The 16,643-nt window shown below is 47.1% G+C and overlaps 1 pseudogene across 1 annotated transcript in view; it reads right to left on the bottom strand.

Moving 5' to 3' along the window:
* LOC308520306 (succinate--CoA ligase [ADP/GDP-forming] subunit alpha, mitochondrial-like) overlaps positions 1–4,211 on the bottom strand; it is a 67,731-nt pseudogene extending 63,520 nt beyond the window's left edge. The window contains exon 1 of the transcript in view: positions 4,104–4,211. The product of the transcript in view is annotated as a succinate--CoA ligase [ADP/GDP-forming] subunit alpha, mitochondrial-like (transcript). The remainder of the gene's footprint in view (positions 1–4,103) is intronic.
* Positions 4,212–16,643: the final 12,432 nt, after the last annotated feature.

Below are 16,643 nucleotides of genomic sequence, written 5' to 3'. Positions count from 1 at the left end.
CTTAAAGTAACAGAAACATTTAGAAACAGTTGAATGACTTGCTAGGGTGGTGGGACTGGGGGTGTTTTTTGGTTTCTTCCCCATTCATTTCTGCTTCTGTTGCCTTAATGCTGCTTGTCCAACGATTACAGTTGGCTTTTCATCACTAAACTAGGCATGCTGTTGATATGCCCCAAAAGGGAGTCAGACATCTGCTCCCTGGTGTGTGTGGAATAAGCTTCTTTTTTAATGCATTTCTAGAGCCAGCTGGGGCATGGTGAGTGGGGAGCAGGGTGCAGCAAGACCTTTTGGACCCTGTAACCTTGGCCATCAGGAGTGGGCCACACCCAAAGCACCTGAAGTAAGATGGTTCCCCAGAGGGGAAGTCAGGTGTGGCTACTGATTAGGAAAGAAAATGTCTGCCCCCCCTCCCTCGGCATGGCTCAGTGGCTGAGCGTCCACCTATGAACCAGGAGGTCATGGTTGGATTCCTGGTCAGGGCATATGCCCGGGTTGTGGGCTCAATCCCCAGGGGGCGGGGAGGGGGGCTGGAAGCAGCCAATCAATGATTCCCTCTCATCATTGAAGTTCTCGCTCTTTCTCCCTCTCTCTTCCTCTCTGAAATAAAAAGATTTTTTTTAAAAAAAGAAAAGAAAATGCCTGTTGCCTGGCCAAGAATTATACCAATAGCCACTACATTAGCCAAAATTTCTCACAGCAGCAACTCACATGGGCACAATATTTTCCTTTTTTAAGCCGTTTCACATACTCAATCTCATTCAACCTTCAACATTGCCCTTGTGAGGTCCTTGGTTACCATACACATGTTACAGGACACAAACTGACTTGGATAGATTACTGTCTTCATTCTTCCCTTGCACACTAGTGATGTATCCGCAAAGGTGGTGATATCTACAGCAGAGAATTCTGTACCTGGGAAGAATTACATTCCATGAATTCACTTAGCCAGGCCATTAGAGATGGATTCTTGGAACTACATAGAGGTATGAAGGCTAACCCATCAGGGTACCCAAGTGGCCTGATCAGGAAGCCTGACAGCCTGGTGCAAAAGTTCTCAAGCTTTTCCCCATTGAGACTCAGGTGACAGACGACATCAGGGTGTGATGCACCTCCATGAACATCCTCAGGGTCACACTCAGGTCCCAGTCACTCACTGACAGGACTTTCCCTCCTGAACAGGAAAGTACCCTACAGCACAGGTGAGCCAGAAGGCGGGCGGGTAACTCATTGGATACCTCCGGATTCTCCCAACAACTAGCATGGGAAGCAGCTCTGTGCAGCGGCTAAGAGCACGGCCTTTGGTGACAGACAGAACATGGCTTCCAATATTGGTTCTCATTCTTTCTCGCTACATGACCCTGAGCAAGTTTATTTACCTCTCTGACCCTCAGTTTTTATAAATTGGGAATAAGAACACCCATCTCCTAGGACAGTGATGGCGAACATTTTGAGCTCAGCGTGTCAGCATTTTGAAAAACCCTAACTTAGCTCTGGTGCCGTGTCACATATAGAAATTTTTTGATATTTGCAACCATAGTAAAACAAAGATGTATATTTTTTGATATTTATTTTATATATTTAAATGCCATTTAACAAAGAAAAATCAACCAAAAAAATGAGTTCGCGTGTCACCTCTGACACACGTGTCATAGGTTCCCCATCACTGTCCTAGGATATCCCAGTGAGGATAAATAAGATAATACAGTGGCGCCCCGCATAACATTTCAGTCAGCACAGACCCGCATACACAATGGTGATGTGCCATATAGCCTAGGTGATGTTTGCACAACCACAAAGTTGCTTAAGGATGAATTTCTCAGGGCGAATCCCTGTCATGAAGCAGGGTAGGACTGTGCGCACATACAAAGCTCTTTCCAACAGGCTTAGGACACAGCACACATTCAGTCATTGTTAGTTCATTATAGCAGCAGTAGTGCTACTAGAAATCACTTGAAAACTTCAGAAATGACCACAACACACTAGACAAGCTCTGGCTCTGAGTGGCCTTGTTCCCAGAGTTCTGCCCACAAAGAGTCAAGAGTTGGGCAGTTGGTATGAGAAAGATCAGGATGAAAGCTGGACTATTCCAGCGGAAATCCTGCCAATTTCTGTGGAGTTTCCTCACTGAGAATTAAACCCTGTGGAGGGCAGAGGAGAAAAGGTCAGAGAACCCATAAAGAGATGTGCTAATAAATCAGGGGAGAGAACTTGGCATGCCCAGCAACATTTACAAGCAAAACACACACAGAGATCTCTTTGGAAGGCTTCTGAAAGAAGGAAGGGGTGGGCCTAGACCAGCGGTCGGCAAACTCATTAGTCAACAGAGCCAAATATCAACAGTACAATGACTGAAATTTCTTTTGAGAGCCAAATTTTTTAAACTTCAACTATATAGGTAGGTACATTGTTATTAACTTAATTAGGGTACTCCTAAGGCTTAGGAAGAGCCATACTCAAGGGGCCAAAGAACCGCATGTGGCTCGCGAGCCGCAGTTTGCCGACCACTGGCCTAGACTTAGAGCACGACCTTTGGTGGGGTGGGCCTTGGCGTACAGGTAAGATTTGGGTGGGAGAAAAGAGGCAGTCACAGCCAGGGATACAAGACAAGGAGGAGCAAGCACATCGCCAAAGCAGGAGTCTGTGCCAGAGCTCTGGGAGCAAAAGTCCGCTTTGCCTCCTTCTCCTTGCCTCTCCATCATCCCCGCCCCTCCCCTCCCCTAAATAACTCAGCCCTTTGGCTAAGCTATCAGGATGTTCCAGGTTGGTTCTGCTTGCAGGGTTTCCCCAGCTACCTAATTAAACATAGCGCATTTAATTGAATCATAGTGAAGCCCGTAGCTGATGTCTCTACACCCGGAAGGGAAAAGGTGGGGTACGATGAAAACCCACTGCATCTTACTGGTGCCAGCTAGAACTCTGTAGATATTTTCCAACCTCAGCATAAAAAGAATGCTATTTGAGGCAATATCATGTATAGATTAAAGTAATCTCCCAAACAAGAGAGGAGAAGATATCCCTTTTCTACAACAACAGTTCAGTAAATTTTGTTTAGCTTGCGTAGGATACTGTTAATTACAGTAATTTATCAAAGTGGCACAAGGTGGTATTCACACACACAAAGAGTCCTTTCCCACAGTGGAAAATCCTCCGTTTTATAGAAGCTGAAGCTAGTACTAATTGAATTTTCACTTGGGTAGATAAAATCTTTAACAACGCCGGAATAACTAAATGCTCTTTGCTCAATGATGTGGATCGGGATGATTTACAACACCTTTCACACAATCATGCTAATTTTGCTTTCATATGATTAATTAAAACAATATGTTCATTCTTCCTAAAGTGGAATTAGGGCACCCAAGGAGGTGGCTTTTATTACCAACTTCCCTATCCAGCAATAAAAGCAATGTTCACACACTGTCGCCAAGAGAGTGGTAGGCATACGGGGCGCTGATGGGGAGACTTGGTCACATTCAGCGTTACTCTTTAGAAGGCAGCGGAGGTGAGTCTGCTGGGCAGAGAGATGGTTCTAGACTTCAGAGCTAAGAAGGACTTTCGAGGCAATGTCATGAAAACCTACCATTTTACAGATGAGAACACTGGGGCTTGGCCAGGCCAACAAGTTGTTCCCAACTTATAAGGCCCCATTTTTCTTTTTCCTTTTTTCTTTTCCTTTTTTTCTTTTCTTTTTTTGTTAATCCTCAACTGAGAATATTTTTCCATTGGTTTTTAGGGAAAATAGAAGAGAGAGGGAAAGGCAGAGAGAAACATAGATGTGAGAGAAACACATCAGTTGGTTGCCTCCCACATGAGCCCTGACCACGGTCCTGGCTGGGGAGAAGCCTGCAACCAAGGCATGTGCCCTTGATGGGAATCGAACCCAGGGCCATTTGGTCCACAGGTTGACACTCTATCCACTGAGCCAAACTGGGTAGAGCATCAGGCCCCATTTTTGGTAGAACTGGTGTCAGTATCCAGCCACCCTATGACTTAACCCAGTCTTCTGGAGAAAGAGCACTGGATTGGGAGTCAGCAAACCTGGATTTAAGACCCAATCCTACTGCTGACTCACTGTGGCACCTTACCAGGCATTGAATCCCTCTCACCTTCCCCTCCTGTAGAATTGGGATGATGGCATTGGCACTGTCCATCTTCCGGAATAAAGGCCCATAAGATAGACGGCGTTTGAGGCACTCCTCCGTGCCTAAACCCATTGTCTCCTGCATTTCCCAGACCCCTCGCCTCAATGCCTATACCCTCCACTTCTTAGAATCCTCAAAGGGGCCCCTTGTGTTTTCCAGCTGGAGGAGCTGAAGGCTGGGAGACAGCAAGGTCCAAGCTAATTAGTGGCGCAGGTGGACTGGAGCCCACCGGCACTGCCCCCTCTCCGTGCGGCCTCCTCCCCACGCCCGCTCCTTGCTTCTCCGCAGGGGTTGCTGGCTCTTGCTCCCAGGATGGCATTCACATAAGGACAGCCCTGCTCTCAGCCTCAGGCCCTCGGTTGATGGTGCGCGAGCCAATAGCTACCTCCTACCCCTCCCTTCTGCTTCACACCCCATTGGAGCGGGCAGGCGGCCAAGTTCATCTGTGGCAGAGTCTTAAAACCCACTTGGCAGGTGGATGGCCAGTTTACCAGAAAGACCTGTGGGTTTCTCTAAGCTGACCTGGCAATCCAAAGGAGGCAAAGCAATAAAATAAAAAGCATGGGCGATATGGGCCATTACAGCAGGGAAAACAATGAGAGATTTATGATGAAAACATCATTTCATTCCTTATATTAATTCATCATTTTTATTATCACAACGTCTCACCTTCTCAAACTCAGTACTTGTGAGCAAGGTCTAGAATTACACCAAATAGTCAAATGTTTCTTCTAGACGCTTTTAAAGTGAAAAAGCAAATTACAAGGATTTGTATTTCACGTCTGCAAAGCAGAAGGCATTGTACATGTCTCTGCAAAATGGCCATAAATTATTTTGTCATCTTTTGAAGATAATTTCGGGTAGAGAAACAAAAACATAGTATACACTTCCCACAAACCACGATATTAAGACTCAGGCCCAGGTGGACTAGTGCGAAGACTGTGAGCTGGGAACTGTGAACTGACTGGGTCTTATTCCCGTCTTCACATTTACAAACTGTGTGACCTGGGCAAGTTATCTGTCTCGGCCCAGCCTCACTCTCTCCCCCTGTAACGTAGGGATGGTAAGTATGCAAACATGGTAGAGTCCTTATAAGGACTGAGATTATGTATGAAAATTTTCACTACGTGTTAGTGGCTATCAGCACGTGGTTAGTTATTTGTGTCAATAAATATATTTGTTACATTAGTGAAAATTCTTCCTCCTGGAAGACACAGAAACCAGCTGAAATTAGCTTAAATGAGAAAGAGAGGGAATGCACTGGCTGACTCCCCGGGACTCATGGTGGTGCTGGCCCCAGGCTAGTCAGGATCCCAAGTTCAGGCAGCATTCACCTCCATTCAACACTCTGGATCTCATCTCGGCTCTGGTCTGTGAGTGTCCTCATTGTCTCAGCTCCTCGGGGCCATTGCTTCTGGGATCAAATCCCATCCTCTTGACACAGGGGCAAGATGGAGCCACCACCTCCACCTTCAATTCAAAAAATTCCAGGGAAGTTATTTGCCTTTTCCAGTGGTGGGGGGGGGGGGGGGGGCGGGGGGCGGGCATAGTAGGCTATCCCACCAGAACCACATGGGGCAGGAGGGAAGTTCTCCAAAGGAAGAAGGGTGTGTTGCGCTGGGGAGACTAAAGCAATAGGTGTTCATTAGTCCTGTTTTTAATATGTGAACATCATGATGAAATCCCTTTAAAGAGTATACCCTACCCATGGAGGTCTCTAATATTCAATATACACACATTATTCAACAGGCAGTAGAGATGAGCACAGGTTGTACACACTTTGCAAACAGAGGGAAGTGTACACTCTCTTCCACCCTCCACAGTGCCCCGCACAGAGCAGACACCTGGGCAGGGCAGAGCAGAGCGGGCTTCTGGGACTCCTTGGACAACCCAACAGGGGGTTACTCTCAGCCATGACAGTTATGTCAAGTGTGATTTCAAGACTGAGGTAGTGGGGTGTAAGGGGAATGCCCTTAGGAGGAGCCCAGAACCCCAAAACCACAAGTCTGGACACTTGTATGCATGGGACCTCCACCCCTTGTGGGTCATAAGAACTCAGAGCTCTGACCATTCAGTGTTCGAGCCTGGCTGTACCCGGGTCACACTCAGAGCCCAACGGGACTTCCACTCCACAGGACATGTGCTGCCTCTGTGGCTACCTGGCTTGAGACCAACACCCACCTGTCCACCAGTGGCCTGGACTGCACATGGGCACTTGCTCTGCTCCGTATGCTCCCCCTCTCTGTGGGTAACCTATGCGCGACTCTAATGGCTTACTCGGGCAGTCTCCCCTGGTAAACCTGGCATTGTGGGAAGGCACAACGTGCGTGAGTGACTCCTTTTGGGGACACTCTCTTGCTCACAATATACTCTCCAAAGTATTTCTGAAGTGACTAATAACTTAGCTCTGGAATCCAATTATGTCACTGTATTGCTAGTTGGGATTCATGAGATTGAGCTTCAGTTAAAAAATATAACCCCCAAATCTTTGTGACTCAGCACACATTTATTCCTCACTCACACCAAGCCCACCACAGCACAAGTGGCTCTCCAGGGCCACTGTCCTCGGGAGAAGCTGAGGCCCAGGTGGATGGGGCTGCCCCATCCTGCAGGGCACCCTCTGTAGCACGCAGCCTCCTCAGCCAACATGCAGAAGGGAGCGCTAGGGGCATCTCCTACTGGCAATTAGGTCCTTCACTACAGAAGTGACCCGAGTCATTCCACTCACAGCCATTGAGCTAGACCCGGTCACCAGCCCCACCTACTGCCAAGAATTGGGGACTATCCCCTTCAACGTGCCTAGAAGGAGAGGAGAGTCAGATATGTGTGAGCTCTAACTGTCTCTACAAAAATCAACTGAAGTAAAACTATGATCCATAAAAATTATACCCCAATTTTTAAATATTAAGAGGATCTGGAGAAAATTGCCTCACACCTATCCCTAAGGCTTTCCTGCTGCTCTGTCACTGCGCACCATTCCCTGCATTTCTGACTAAACCCATACGACAGTCCAGCAGGGCTAATTCCATTTTGAAAGTTCCGTTTATTTATTTTGCACACTCAACTCTTAGAAATGACCTTCAAAATCCAATTGATCATATAATCTTACTAGAGGCAACTGGCAGTTCTTTGCAAAAAGCCTTTTTTAAAAAATATATATATATGCCTACTCTTTGACTCTGTAATTCCATATCTATGACTTAAGCTGAGAAAATAAGCATGGGTGTGCACACAGATTTAGCCACAAGGATGTTCCTTGCAGCCCACTTACCACAGGGAAAAGTAAGAATTAACCTAAATGCCAGCAAGAGGGTGTTGGTGAAATAAATTAAAGTGTGCCCTCACCCCAGAGAACATGCATCCATTAATAATCACACTGTGAAGGTACCTTTATTAACATGAAAAGAAGTTTGCGGTACATTAAGTGGGGGGGGGAAGCAGGCTATAGAATGGTACATATATCGCATGCGCCTGGGAAAGATTCCGGAAGAAAATATATCAAGGAATTAATAACGTTTGCTCTTGTGTGGGCAGGGTTAGGGGTATTTTTATTTTCTCTTTTTTGGCTAGACTATTATTTTCTGCTCTTATGGGTATTGCCTTTGATATAAGAAATACAGGGTCCTTTAAATTATAAATAAATAATATCCTTGGGCCGATCACACATCCACTGCTCACAATGGGGCTTCTATCTTGGAAACCGACTGCGGGTGATTCGGATCTTTTAGTGTTTACTGCTCACAGCCACTACCGATGACAGCAATAGCAGGAGGTTTGTGGGAGACGGCACTTCCCAGTGTATAACCCCCTTCACAGCCATGAGAACTGTAAGGGAAGTAGCACAGGCCTTGCTAGCCTCCTCTTATAACTGAGGCTCCCAGTCACAAAGTGACTTGCCCCAGGTTGGGGATGGCATGAGCCTCCAGGACTCTTCCCGGCCACTGCGCTGTCCAACACCAGGGAATATCACTGTGTTCCAAGAGTGCCCTTCTCATAGTATATCATGTGAAAAGCGCCCCCTGGAGTTGTGCAGTGTCCAGTCCTGCTCAAACCCTTGCTGGGTAGCCACGGGCCCTCTTACACTAATTAGCCAGCCTGTGCCAATGGTGGGTTAGAGGTAAATGAGCAAATTAGTATTCATCAGGTACTTATTGAGCATCCCTATACGCTGGCACTGTTGGGGTACCTGAAACCAGTAAGTTTGGCCTTTGTCCTTTAGGCAACAAGGAGATATTTGAGGGTCAGAGCTGTGTTTTAGGAAGAAAATCCTGGCAGAAATAAGAGTCAGTGGAGATGAGGCAGGGAGACCAGAGGAGGCAGGAGGCCGCTGTGATTGTCTGGGCAGGAAAAAATAAATGCCTAACCTCAGGCAGAGGTGCCGAGTGGTGGAGAGCATCGGCACCAGCATCATTCTGAGAACATTAGCAGGAGCTACCGTGTACTGAGCACTTATTATGTGCCCTCGGCTCTGCCAGTGATTCACATAATGACCCCATTCAATCTTCAGACTAACCCTATTAGGGAGGTCCAGTTATTATCATCCCCATTTCCGAGATTAGGGTTCAAAAGCGTTAGGTCACCTGCCCAGGGTCACACAGCTAGTGTGCGGCAATGGTTTCATCTTAGGCCCATGTCACTTCAAAGCTTGTCCTCTGAGCCATCGGAACCAGTAAAAGAAGGTGAATGGCTAAATGGATGACAATGATGATAGTAAGGAGGAGATGATAAGCTCACTTCCAGAAATGTGGAATGCCATGGAATATCCAGACGGACAAATCCTGTAGACACGGAGGAAGGCTGGGGCTGAAGACGAAGCTGACGGCATGAGAATGAACAAGCTCATGGAAAGAATGCAGGGGGCAGACAGCCGTGAATGGAAGCCTGAAGACCTCCGCTTTAAAGGCTAGGGACGCTGCTTTTTTTTATGGTCTAAATTTTTACATATGTCTCCTTTTTCCCCTTTTGACCTCCCCTGCCCCCAGCCATTCCCACCCCAGGCAAGCCCCTACTGCCCCAGTTGCCCAGTGTCTGTGTCCATTGGTTGTGCTAATATGCATGCATACAAGTCCTGTGGTTGCTCTCTAACAACCCCTCCCCCTCCCCCCCGGCACCTCCCCTGCCTTTTGTCTCTGGATCTATTTTTGTTCATCAGTTTATGTTGATCATTATACACCACATATGAGTGAGATCATGTGATATTTATCTTTCTTTGACTGACTTATGTCACTTAGCATAATGCATTCCAGGTCCATCCATGCTGTTGCAAATGGTAAAAGTTCCTTCTTTTTTATAGCAGTGTAGTATTCCATCGTGTAGATATACCACAGTTTTCTAATCCACTCATCTGCTGATGGGCACTTAGGCTGTTTCCAAATCTTAGCTATTGTAAATTGTGCTGCTATAAACATAGGGGCGCATATATCCTTTCTGATTGGTGTTTCTGGTTTCTTGGGATATATTCCTAGAAGTGGGATCACAGGGTCAAATGGGAGTTCCATTTTCAGTTTTTTGAGGAAACTCCATACTGTCTTCCATAGTGGCTGCACCAGTCTGCATTCCCACCAGCAGTGCACGAGGATTCCTTTTTCTCCACATCCTTGGCAATTGTCATTTGTTGATTTGTTGATGATAGCCATTCTGACAGGTGTGAGATGGTACCTCATTGTTGTTTTGATTTGCATCTCTCGGATGATTAGTGACTTTGAGCATGTTTTCATATGTCTCTCAGCCTTCTATATGTCCTCTTTCAAAAAGTGTCTATTTAGGTCCTTTGCCCATTTTTTGATTGGATTGTTTATCTTCCTTTTGTTAAGTTATATGAGTTCTCTGTAAATTTTGGAGATTAAACCCTTATCTGAAATAGCATTGGCAAATATGTTCTCCCATGCAGTGGGCTTTCTTGTTATGTTGCTGATGGTTTATTTTGCTGTGCTGAAGCTTTTTATTTTGATGTAGTCCCATTTGTTTATTTTCTCCTTAGTCTTCATGGCCCTAGGAGCTGTGTCGGTAAAGATATTGCTACAATATATGTCTAATATTTTGCTGCCTATGGAGTCTTGTAGGATTTTTATGGTTTCCCATCTTACATTTAAGTCCTTTAGCCATTTTGAGGTTTTTTTGTGTATGATGTAAGTTTTTGGTCTAGTTTCATTTTTTTTGCATGTATCTAACCAAATTTCCCAGCACCATTTATTGAAGAGACTGTCTTGACTCCATTGTATGCTCTTGCCGCCTTTGTCAAATATTTCAATGGAGCATAATGGCTTGGGTCGATTTCTGGGTTCTCTGTTCTGTTCCATTGGTCTATATGTCTGTTCTTGTGCCAGTACCAGGCAGTTTTGAGAACCGTGGCTTGGTAATATAGCTTGATATCTGGTATTGTGATCCCTCCAACTTTGTTCTTCTTTCTCAGGATTGCTGTGGCTATTCTGGGTCTTCTTTTATTCCAGACCGCATTGCTTTTCTTGGTAATCTCTAGTGCTTTTGAGCATTCAACATATGCCAGGCACTGTTCTATACACCAATTCATTCAATCCTCAGTATCACCTCATTAGGTAGGTACCATCATTGTCCCTCTTGTACAGAAGGGAAAACTGGATCACAGAGCAGTTGCCCAGGATCACACAGCTAGAAGGACCATGAAGGTATCGTGGACCCATTCATGAGGAAAGAGTCAGCAACTGAAGGAGGAAGGTGAGTGGACAGGATTTCTAATCAAAGTGAAATGTAGACATGAACATTCCAGTGCTCTCTGGAAAGTACAGAATTAAACGCCTTTGGTGTTGGAAGAGGCCAGAGAAATGCCATTCGCCCAAAGCCAGGCACATGGGAGGATTGTGTTGTCTGGCCCTCTGTGTCTGTGTGGGGCTGTAGGAGGAGGTCTGTCCAATGAATTGTGAGAGGACGTGACATATGTCACTCCTAGGTCCATTGATTGCCAGTGAGAGACCCTCGGCAGCACTCTTTCCTTCTGTCCTCGCAATCTCTATCACCCCGAGACCCGGCCCAAGAGGACCTGGAGACAAGACCCCAGCTAACTCACTGGGCACGCGGCGTGAATGCGAAGTAAGCCTGCCTATACAAGGCCTTAAATATGACCTGCATGGGGAAACTGAGGAGCCGAAAAGGGAGCGATCAGCCCAACACCACAGAGCTGGCCGCCTGGGGGCAGTGAGGGGCAAGAAGCCCAGTCTCTGGCACCCCCCTCGTACCCGCCCCTCTACCTCGCTGGACATCCCACACATCTTGCAAGTCTCTGTCCCTTCTAAGCCGAAGCACATTCCACTTCTGTAAATCAGTGGCTAAGGCTGGATTAAACTAGTCATTGCCTAATTCTCACAAACTGACTCCTGGTACAGTGCACTCAGTACTCGGTTTTCTCAGGAGCTAGAGGGAGAAGGCATGAGGGTTCTGGAGGGATGCGGGAGGGTGACTCTGCTCTATTATTTATAGAATCAGGGCTAATTTAATTAAGTTTTGACAGAAAGTGCTCAATTTCGCAGACAGTTGCCACCCATCCCCGCTGCAGTCTGGGTCTCCTCGTAGAAACTGACTCTGCTCCATCTTCCCGTTTGATGTATGAGGCTCTAAAACAGGGAGTGCGCAGGTCACCTTCGGAGCGGCCTTTGTCATTGCAATAACTAGAAGTAATTTACGGGCACCTGGAATTCGGGTTCTCTGTCTCTGACTGGGCGATAGACTGAAATTACAGGCTGGATGCTGGCAGCCAATCGGAAGGTCACAGTGACTCTGAAAGGAGTCAGGTCTTCTAGAATCTAGGGTAAGGAAACATCAGTGTCCACACGCAGCAAAGATTTCAGACCCAGCCTAAAAACCCTTATTTGGGACTTACCTCACCTTTGAGGTGTCCTCCCCCATCCAAGTCCCTCCCATCCTTCAAGGCCTCCCTGACCACTCTCACCTGTGCCATACACTGTATGCTCTGACTTTACCATTTCTTTGGCACTTGTCACCTTCTCCCTGCTCTTTAGATTTGTATGTCCAGACTCTGCAGATCATGTTTCTTATAGAAATAGGTCTCATCTCATGGGCCAACTCTGGTGAATGAGTGGTGGCTGTCTAGAGTGCTATAGTGTTAAGAGTAGAGTGATTGATTAGCAAAGTCTGCAGTGGGCATGGACAGATTTAAAAAAAAAAAAAGTATGGTATATAAATTCTTCAAAGACAGGGTCCATAACACTCCCTTCCTTGTATTCCCAGGAATATTTGCATAGACACACAATGCATGCTCAAATATTATCTGATGACTAAATATTTTCACAATGACCTAACTCTAATGTATGAATCATATGTGTTCTAATTATGATTCCTTCGAACAGCCCCTAACACACAGATGTGTAGCCCTGACTCCCACCAGAAATGTTTCCAAAGCTAGAGTTTATATGTTTTTGACACACCAGCCACCTTTTCTGAATCTGAAAATATGAATGGCTTCTTAACTCCCAGTGCTATGGTTTTTAATGATTTTCAGCATTTCTGTAACTAGTAGCTCATTGATTTCTACCTACCTTTCATGAGGTAAAAGCTTACTTCCATTTTACAGATTTGAAACAACTTGTTAGTAGCACAAATATTTACCAAGTCTAATCGTCACTTAAGGTCGAGGCCAGTGTCTCCTATGGTTATTTTCCCACAGAGCATCAGGACTTTTCTGGGGCCACCCCATGTTTTTATTGTGGATAAAGGAGTTTGGGTCCAGCTGGTGTGGTGCAATAGCTGAGCAACGACCCATGAACCAGGAGGCCATGGCTCTATTCCCCGTCAGGGCACACGCCGGGGTTCCGGGCTCGATCAGGAAGCGTGCAGGAAGCAGCCAATCGACGTTGGTGTTTCTCTCTCATCAGTGTCTCTCTCTCCCTCTCTTTCTAAAATCAATAAAAACATATTTTTAAAAAACCAAGTTTGGGAAATATCCACAGGTTATCCTATGGTAGGACTTCTCAGAGCTTCTACCACATGAATGCGCCTGGTGAGCTGCACTGAGAGCCCTCGACATGAAATATTTCTGACCTCTTTGACTCCAGAACCCCTTTAGACAAAAGTGCTCATCAAACTCCTGTCCTCACACTCATCTGAAGTTACCAGCGGGGGCAGCAGAGTAGTTAGGAGCCTGGGCTCTAGAAGCCCCATGGGTTCAAGTTCTGGCTCTAGCACTCACTGGCCGGGGCCTGCGAGGAGTCACCTGCTCCAGCCTCCTCCGCATCCCTGCCTGTAACACGCAGATTCCAACGGGGCCTAACTCACAGGGTTGCCCTTGAGGACCGAGGGAGACAGAGCGGCAGAGTGTCCAGCTCACGTGAGCCCTCGGGAATGTTCGCTGATATTACTGCCCAAGAGCACAAGTCCGAGTGGGATGTATTTAAACACAGAGCAAAAGGCCGCCGGGTAGGCTCCTCAGAAAGCAGACTCCCATGTGAAGTTCAGCATGCAGGAGGTCGCCTAAGGAGTGCTCTTGAGGTCAACATGGGAGAAGGGAAGGGAAGGGAAGGGAAGGGAAGGGAAGGGAAGGGAAGGGAAGGGAAGGGAAGGGAAGGGAAGGGAAGGGAAGGGAGAGAGAAAGCTGAGCTGTGATGCAGCCCTAGGACAGTGCCCCCAGGTGGACATCTGAAGTGAAACCACCCTTCAGGCATGACCCAGGACTGGGAAGGCAGGACTTCACAACCACAGGGCCAGCCGTTGGATGCAGGCCACCCTGAAGGACTGACCTTGGGGAAGGGGGTTCCCAGCAGCTCGGCCAGTCCCTCGTGGCCACCAGCGTTCCCAGAAGCCAGACAAGCCCTCCAGCACAGGGGCCTCGGAGCAGTGCACACATGTCCTGCATACAACAGCCACCACCACCATCACCACCACCACCACCACCCCCCCCCCCCCCCCACACACACACACACACACACACACAACAAAGCAAAAGCTTCCTTCAACCCTCTCGGAGGGAAACAGGGCGGTCTGCAGACATCAACCCAACCTAGTCATTTATTCAGCATTTATTAATGCCTGCCATATGCCAGGCCCCGCGGCTTATGGATGAGAAACAGGTACTGAGTCTGTAGCAACAATAATAATGTTTTCTCTTGACGTTTTAAGGCATAAAAATAAAGTCAGGGAAACACAGGAGGAAGAGGTATCAAATCACTTGGAGCCGGGATATATTATCAGGTGACCAGTCACCTGTCGGCCAGTGTGAAAAGGTGTTCATGCGAGTGAAGAAAGGGACGATGCAGGTTTTCCCCACCGCCATACATTCAGCGTTTCTCCCGGTGACTGGGCGGGCCCGGCCAGCGGTATGTGCTGCACGGAATTGAATTCCCAGGGTTGGGGAAGCCTGGGCAGGCTCGAGGTACAGGAGGATTTATTGCTTTAGGTACTTAAAATGCCTCCCACTAAATCTGTTGTGACCTTCCCCCCCTGCCCATGGCCCCAAGTTAACCTCAGCCTGGGGCTGAGCAAAGGTGAACTGCACAGCCAAGCAGGCAGCAGCAGCCCCAGGAGACAGGCAGGTGCCTGCTGGTGGGGAGAGAGCACCCTCTGCCTTAGCATCCATGGAAGGCTTGGCTGCTTTCCACTCTCAGCTGCAGTACTAGAGCCCTCCCCACCTCCTCCTCCTCCTCTCCCGCCTCACTCCTCTCATCCTCTCCTTCTCCCTGGGGGCCCTCAAGCATTGTTCTGCTTTTGCTTTTCTCAGTGACCTTCTCACCTGTTTTATGTCTTGTCTTCTCAAGAAGGTAGCAACATTTCACATTTACATGGCACACTACTGTTTCGGACCTGCTTCTGGGCCTCCCCCACCAAGAGGCAGGCACAGCAGAAATGAGCACATCTGCTCTGGAGATGAGCACTCAGAAGCCCAGAGAGGCAGAGCGATGCCCAAGGCCCCAGAGCAAAAGGCAGGACAGAAGCCAGGCCTCCTGCGCCACAAACTAGCACCCCAACCCCCCATCCCCCCACCCCCCGCCCCCCCGCACTGCCTCTCAGCCACAGGGGCCAGGCCATGCATTGGCAATGTGTAGGACAGGGTGAGAGGCAGGGGATTCAGCTTCCCAGGTGCCCCGTGTCTGCACTTATGTGCAAATATATTGCCCATGCCGAGCACACCTAGAGAAGCCAAAGGGGTTTTCCTCTTTGTATTACCATCTAGCCAAAGCAACAGATTGAAGTTTTGGAATAAAATAACATGGGTTTGTTTGTTTGTTTTTAATATATGTTTTTATCCATTTCAGAGAGGAAGGGAGAGGGAGAGAGAGATAGAAACATCAATGATGAGAGAGAATCATTGATTGGCTGCCTCCTGCACGCCCCCCACTGGGTATCAAGCCCACGACCCTGGCATGTGCGCTGACCTGGGGTTGAACCCTGACCTTCTGGTTCACAGGTTGAACCTCAACCACTAAGCCACGCCAGCCAGGTTTTTTGTTTGTGTTTTTACCTTCACTGTCTCAAGTAAATTTAGGAAATTAGGGTCCTCCAAGCCTGAATACTTTTCTTATCCAAGTTCTTGCTTTAAAACTCTCCCAGGCATCCCTCTAAGAATGAATGCTTGGCAGGTATTCATTCTAGACCTTTTGTTTTACTCAACAAGTACTCACTGAGCACCTCAGGTGGCCAGATGCTGGGCTAAGTGCCCAGGAGTCAGCTGAGGCCAGGCAGGCAGAGTCCTGCCCGCAGGGGTTCTGCAGTCTGCAGGATGACACGGTTATTGAACAATTTAGAAACATGGTTCTTGGTGTTGGTGGGAGTTTAAAATAGTACAACCTTTATGCCTGGCTGGCGTGGCTCAGTGGTTGAGCACTGACCATGAGTCAGGAAGACATGGTTTAATTCCTGGTCAGCGCACATGCCCAGGTTGCAGGCTCGATCCCCAATAGGTGGCATGCAGGAGGTAGCCAATCAATAGCTCTCTCTCATCACTGATGTTTCTTTCTCCCTCTCCCTCTCCCTCTCCCTTCCTCTCTGAAACCAATTAATATATTTTTAAACAAGTAGTACAACCTTTATGAAGAGCAATTCTAGCCATAGCTATAAAAATTTTAAATGTGCATCAGTTAGAACCCAGCAGATGCAAAAGTGAAACAAAACAAACGGAACTAAAACATCAGATACTAAAGCAAGGGCAGAAAGTTATAGATGTGAAAACATTTGTTTCAATTTTGTTAGTAATAGCAAAACAAAGGCAGGGGAAGAGAATGAAGGATGGAGGAATATAGTTTTTAAAATTATGGTACACTCACACTGTAGAGTATTATGAGCTCAATAAATATATGAGAGAGATCTATCTGTACTGATGGGAAAACATTTATGAAATATGCTAAGTGAAAACGAGCAAGCTGGGAAACAATGCATGTGGTTTCTAATATCTAATATGGGGACATGGAGCTACACCTATGTAAGCACATGTGGGCATGTATGTGATATGGATTTAGAGTCACAGGAAAAAGTTAGAAAAGATACAGACCAAACTGTTACCAGGGAATCTCTCAGGAATGGGAT

This window comes from Myotis nattereri, assembly GCF_964212035.1.
Source record: "Myotis nattereri genome assembly, chromosome: 5".
NCBI classification, from domain to species: Eukaryota; Metazoa; Chordata; class Mammalia; order Chiroptera; family Vespertilionidae; genus Myotis; species Myotis nattereri.
This window is presented reverse-complemented; position numbering and strand designations above follow the sequence as displayed.